We start from the raw sequence: 6,738 nt of genomic DNA, 5'->3' as shown, positions 1-6,738 counted from the left end.
AGTCAACCAAGAGATTCTAACTCCTGTACAGTAGTAGTTCTATGTGATGGATAACACATTGAGGGATCCACTTGGTCAGCTATATGTGTATTTAGCTGGGTTCTAACCAGTTGTCATTTGGTTCCCCTGGGTTTTCAGTGGTTCCGGCACCTATGCTACGGTTGTGTCTGTGATTGGTGTCTGTGATTAGTGTGTGTGTGTGATTGGTGTGGTTGCTCCAGCATTGATCTCCACTCAATCAAGCTCCATGAATAAATGAACAGGCTCCAGCATGAGATTCACAAACCCCTTCAGTTCAGACCCCCCTCATTTATATATATATATATATATATATATAACCTCATCTATATATAATTATCAAAAGGGAAGAAATCAATCCCTCAATGAGCATCGGTGTAATAGAACCTTGATGTGTCAGTAAAATGGTCATATATATTTTGCAACTCATTGCTTTTGACCTTGGGCTAAGCAGGTGAAGTCATAAACAACATTTCTCTGGTTCAGCAAGAATGCATGTAGCTACTCAATACATGTAAATGTACTCAACATTTACATGTCAAACAGAGTATAATGTCCTTAAAATGTCTCCCTGCACAGAATAATGTTTTCACACATGCAATTAACCTGTTTACCAGTTTGTATTTATGGGACTGTTGGACTTCCCAAGGTGATTGATTGGAAATGGACTGTATTGAAATTCTAAATACTCAGACAGGGATATACTGCCACCTTCTGGTGATATTTTTCTTTGGCCCTGGTGGATTGTTACGTGGGTTTTGGTCGAAGACGTGCACGCTCACACACTGCCATTTGCGGTTGTGTTTTAACCTTGGCGCCAGTCTGTTTTTGCTCTCTTGCCATCTCCTTATGGAATTGTCTAAAAATCCAAAAGCACAAACAAATCTGAGACCAGGCTAGTTTTGTTTATGTAGTTTAAGAGAAATGTAATCTAAATGGATGTGTTTGGTGGGGGTTGCAAAGTGCTTTTAGCATTGATTTGCAGCTGTGTAGAATAGTAAACATAGTTGCACAAATGTTGTAGATTAAAATCTCAAAGGACACAGACGAATTCCAGATGTTTTAATGGCCACTAATTTTAGAAGTCTACTAATGTGCAGGGCCATTCCATTAGAATTCAGAATTATTTCCAAATGATTGTTTCCATAGAGACATTACAAACCAAGAGCTAGATAAAAATGGTTTTAATTCAAATAAGCGTTGATTCACTGCAAGACATGGAGGTGGTTTAGCTCTATGCAGAGAAATATCTTATGAGGCTGACATTCTATGCAGGAGACAATCCTGCTTTCAATTTAGGTATAAAAAAAATGTTTTATGTAAATTGTGACATAGCCACCAATTTATTATTTTTCTGTCAGGGTTATTTCAAACAATTTCATAGTTCCATTCTTTGTTTCATGATTGGGCAGATTTCATGAAGGAAACATACTCCTACCAAACAAACACGACTGCGACTGTCCAATACAGCAGTGAAGCCTCTGACACAGCAGAACCTGCAGTGTGTGGCCCTCAGCATCCCAGACCTCCACTAGCGTCTCACAGACCATCCTTATGCCCCGGATCTCCTCCACCTTCAGACAGACCCTCTACTCCTGGACTATAGCTCTCCAGCGAGACCAACCCTGGATCCCAGAAAGCAGACATGAGATAGTGGAATGTTCCAGAGAGACTATTCCCCTGACTAAGATGTCTCTTCCTGAGGACCAGTTCCATGGCTCTCAAGGGGATAGCGAGAGCAGCAGTAACACTGACTGATTCCTCTGTGACAGACTTCCCAGGGAAGGAGTGGACCTCTGTGAACTACAGAGGCCTGGAGTTTATAAGGGCTTTCTCCCCAATTAGACAGACTGACGATGCAACCGATATACTGGGAAGTTGTAATATCATATACTGGGAAGTTGTGGACATCCTCAAGGCAAAAGATCCTTCAGGAACAGGAAGCTTACGAGCAAAAGTTTAGTTTAGAAAAAGCTAGTCCCGCCTTCATAAGGGAAGAGGGGAATAGTTTTGTAAGGGGAATAGTGGTAAGGGAAGAGGGGAATAGTTTTGTAAGAGAGGAAGCTAGTACCACCTCCATAAGGGAAGAGGGGAATAGTTTAGAAAGAGAGGAAGCTAGTACCACCTCAAATGTTAGAAGAGAATAGTTTAGAAAGAGAGGAAGCTAGTACCACCTCCATAAGGGAAGAGGGGAATAGTTTTGTAAGAGAGGAAGCTAGTACCACCTCCATAAGGGAAGAGGGGAATAGTTTTGTAAGAGAGGAAGCTAGTCCCGCCTTCATAAGGGAAGAGGGGAATAGTTTTGTAAGAGAGGAAGCTAGTCCCACCTTCATAAGGGAAGAGGGGAATAGTTTTGTAAGAGAGGAAGCTAGTACCACCTCCATAAGGGAAGAGGGGAATAGTTTAGAAAGAGAGGAAGCTAGTACCACCTCCATAAGGGAAGGGAAAGAGGGGAATAGTTTTGTAAGAGAGGAAGCTAGTACCACCTCCATAAGGGAAGAGGGGAATAGTTTTGTAAGAGAGGAAGCTAGTACCACCTTCATAAGGGAAGAGGGGAATAGTTTTGTAAGAGAGGAAGCTAGTCCCGCCTTCATAAGGGAAGAGGGGAATAGTTTTGTAAGAGAGGAAGCTAGTCCCACCTTCATAAGGGAAGAGGGGAATAGTTTTGTAAGAGAGGAAGCTAGTCCCACCTCCATAAGGGAAGAGGGGAATAGTTTTGTAAGAGAGGAAGCTAGTCCACCTCCAAGTAAGAGGAAGCTAGTACCACCTCCATAAGGGAAAGGGAAGAGAGGGAATAGTACCACCTTTAGGGGAAAGAGAGAGGAAGCTAGTACCACCTCCATAAGGGAAGGGAAGAGGGGAATAGTTTTGTAAGTTTTGAGAGGAAGCTAGTACCACCTCCATAAGGAAGAGGGGAATAGTTTTGTAAGAGAGGAAGCTAGTACCACCCCTAGTACCACCTTCATAAGGGAAGAGGGGAATAGTTTTGTAAGAGAGGAAGCTAGTCCCACCTTCATAAGGGAAAGGGGAATAGGAAGAGGGGAATATAGTTTTGTAAGAGAGGAAGCTAGTACCACCTCCATAAGGGAAGAGGGGAATAGTTTTGTAAGAGAGGAAGCTAGTCCCACCTCCATTAGGGAAGAGGGGAATAGAATAGTTTAGAAAGAGAGGAAGCTAGTACCACCTCCATAAGGGAAGAGGGGAATAGTTTAGAAAGAGAGGAAGCTAGTACCACCTCCATAAGGGAAGAGAGAGGAATAGTTTTAGTTTTTAAGAGAGGAAGCTAGTCCCACCTTCATAAGGGAAGAGAATGGAATAGTTTTGTAAGAGAGGAAGCTAGTCCCGCCTTCATAAGGGAAGAGGGGAATAGGTTTTGTAAGAGAGGAAGCTAGTACCACCTCCATAAGGGAAGAGGGGAAGAGGGGAATAGTGAAGAGGGGAATTTTAAGGGAAGAGGGGAATAGAGAGGAAGCTAGTCCCGCCTTCATAAGGGAAGAGGGGAATAGTTTTGTAAGAGAGGAAGCTAGTCCCGCCTTCATAAGGGAAGAGGGGAATAGGTTTTGTAAGAGAGGAAGCTAGTACCACCTCCATAAGGGAAGAGGGGAATAGTTTAGAAAGAGAGGAAGCTAGTACCACCTCCATAAGGGAAGAGGGGAATAGTTTTGTAAGAGAGGAAGCTAGTACCACCTCCATAAGGGAAGAGGGGAATAGTTTTGTAAGAGAGGAAGCTAGTACCACCTCCATAAGGGAAGAGGGGAATAGTTTTGTAAGAGAGGAAGCTAGTACCACCTCCATAAGGGAAGAGGGGAATAGTTTTGTAAGAGAGGAAGCTAGTCCCGCCTTCATAAGGGAAGAGGGGAATAGTTTTGTAAGAGAGGAAGCTAGTCCCGCCTTCATAAGGGAAGAGGGGAATAGTTTTGTAAGAGAGGAAGCTAGTCCCGCCTTCATAAGGGAAGAGGAGAATAGTTTTGTAATAGAGGAAGCTAGTCCCGCCTCCATTAGGGAAGAGGGGAATAGTTTTGTAAGAGAGGAAGCTAGTTTTGACGACAAATGGGACAAGGGGAATAGTTTAGAGAGAATGCTAGTTCCACCTACACATGGGAAGAGATTAATAATTTAGACAAGAGAGGACACTAGTTCCACCTATGAATGGGAAGAGATGAATAATTTAGACAAGAGAGGACACTAGTTCCACCTACACATGGGAAGAGATTAATAATTTAGACAAGAGAGGACACTAGTTCCACCTAGTTTTGAATGGGAAGAGATGAATCATTTAGACAAGAGAGGACACTAGTTCCACCTACACATGGGAAGAGATTAATAATTTAGACAAGAGAGGACACTAGTTCCACCTATGAATGGTTCCACCTACACATGGGAAGAGATGAATCATTTAGACAAGAGAGGACACTAGTTCCACCTACACATGGGAAGAGATTAATAATTTAGACAAGAGAGGACACTAGTTCCACCTACACATGGGAAGAGATTAATAATTTAGACAAGAGAGGACACTAGTTCCACCTACAATGGGAAGAGATTAATAATTTAGACAAGAGAGGACACTAGTTCCACCTACACATGGGAAGAGATTAATAATTTAGACAAGAGAGGACACTAGTTCCACCTACACATGGGAAGAGATTAATAATTTAGACAAGAGAGGACACTAGTTCCACCTATGAATGGGAAGAGATGAATCATTTAGACAAGAGAGGACACTAGTTCCACCTACACATGGGAAGAGATTAATAATTTAGACAAGAGAGGACACTAGTTCCACCTACACATGGGAAGAGATTAATAATTTAGACAAGAGAGGACACTAGTTCCACCTACACATGGGAAGAGATTAATAATTTAGACAAGAGAGGACACTAGTTCCACCTATGAATGGGAAGAGATGAATCATTTAGACAAGAGAGGACACTAGTTCCACCTACACATGGGAAGAGATTAATAATTTAGACAAGAGAGGACACTAGTTCCACCTATGAATGGGAAGAGATGAATCATTTAGACAAGAGAGGACACTAGTTCCACCTACACATGGGAAGAGATTAATAATTTAGACAAGAGAGGACACTAGTTCCACCTATGAATGGGAAGAGATTAATAATTTAGACAAGAGAGGACACTAGTTCCACCTACAATGGGAAGAGATGAATAATTTAGACAAGAGAGGACACTAGTTCCACCTACACATGGGAAGAGATGAATAATTTAGACAAGAGAGGACACTAGTTCCACCTACACATGGGAAGAGATTAATAATTTAGACAAGAGAGGACACTAGTTCCACCTACACATGGGAAGAGATTAATAATTTAGACAAGAGAGGACACTAGTTCCACCTATGAATGGGAAGAGATGGGAAGAGATGAATCATTTAGACAAGAGAGGACACTAGTTCCACCTACGAATGGGAAGAGATTAATAATTTAGACAAGAGAGGACACTAGTTCCACCTACACATGGGAAGAGATGAATCATTTAGACAAGAGAGGACACTAGTTCCACCTACACATGGGAAGAGATGAATAATTTAGACAAGAGAGGACACTAGTTCCACCTACACATGGGAAGAGATGAATCATTTAGACAAGAGAGGACACTAGTTCCACCTACACATGGGAAGAGATGAATCATTTAGACAGAGAGGACACTAGTTCCACCTACACATGGGAAGAGATGAATCATTTAGACAAGATGGGAGGACACATGGGAAGAGTTCCACTAGTTCCACCTACACATGGGAAGAGATGAATCATTTAGACAAGAGAGGACACTAGTTCCACCTACACATGGGAAGAGAAGAATCATTTAGACAAGAGAGGACACTAGTTCCACCTACACATGGGAAGAGATTAATAATTTAGACAAGAGAGGACACTAGTTCCACCTATGAATGGGAAGAGATGAATAATTTAGACAAGAGAGGACACTAGTTCCACCTACACATTTGGGAAGAGATGGGAAGAGATTAATAATTTAGACAAGAGAGGACACTAGTTCCACCTACACATGGGAAGAGATTAATAATTTAGACAAGAGAGGACACTAGTTCCACCTACACATGGGAAGAGATGAATCATTTAGACAAGAGAGGACACTAGTTCCACCTACACATGGGAAGAGATTAATAATTTAGACAAGAGAGGACACTAGTTCCACCTACACATGGGAAGAGATTAATAATTTAGACAAGAGAGGACACTAGTTCCACCTACGAATGGGAAGAGATGAATCATTTAGACAAGAGAGGACACTAGTTCCACCTACACATGGGAAGAGATGAATCATTTAGACAAGAGAGGACACTAGTTCCACCTACACATGGGAAGAGATGAATCATTTAGACAAGAGAGGACACTAGTTCCACCTACACATGGGAAGAGATGAATCATTTAGACAAGAGAGGACACTAGTTCCACCTACACATGGGAAGAGATGAATCATTTAGACAAGAGAGGACACTAGTTCCACCTACACATGGGAAGAGATGAATAATTTAGACAAGAGAGGACACTAGTTCCACCTACACATGGGAAGAGATGAATCATTTAGACAAGAGAGGACACTAGTTCCACCTACACATGGGAAGAGATGAATCATTTATACAAGAGAGGACACTAGTTCCACCTACACATGGGAAGAGATGAATCATTCAGACAAGAGAGGACACTAGTTCCACCTACACATGGGAAGAGATTAATC

At 42.0% G+C, this 6,738-nt stretch overlaps 1 protein-coding gene across 4 annotated transcripts in view; it reads left to right on the top strand.

Moving 5' to 3' along the window:
* Window positions 1–6,738, top strand: part of LOC112215009 (endosome/lysosome-associated apoptosis and autophagy regulator family member 2) — a 75,411-nt gene that overhangs the window by 47,287 nt on the left and 21,386 nt on the right. The window lies entirely within an intron of this gene.

This window comes from Oncorhynchus tshawytscha, linkage group LG15, assembly GCF_018296145.1.
Source record: "Oncorhynchus tshawytscha isolate Ot180627B linkage group LG15, Otsh_v2.0, whole genome shotgun sequence".
NCBI lineage: Eukaryota > Metazoa > Chordata > Actinopteri > Salmoniformes > Salmonidae > Oncorhynchus > Oncorhynchus tshawytscha.
This window is presented reverse-complemented; position numbering and strand designations above follow the sequence as displayed.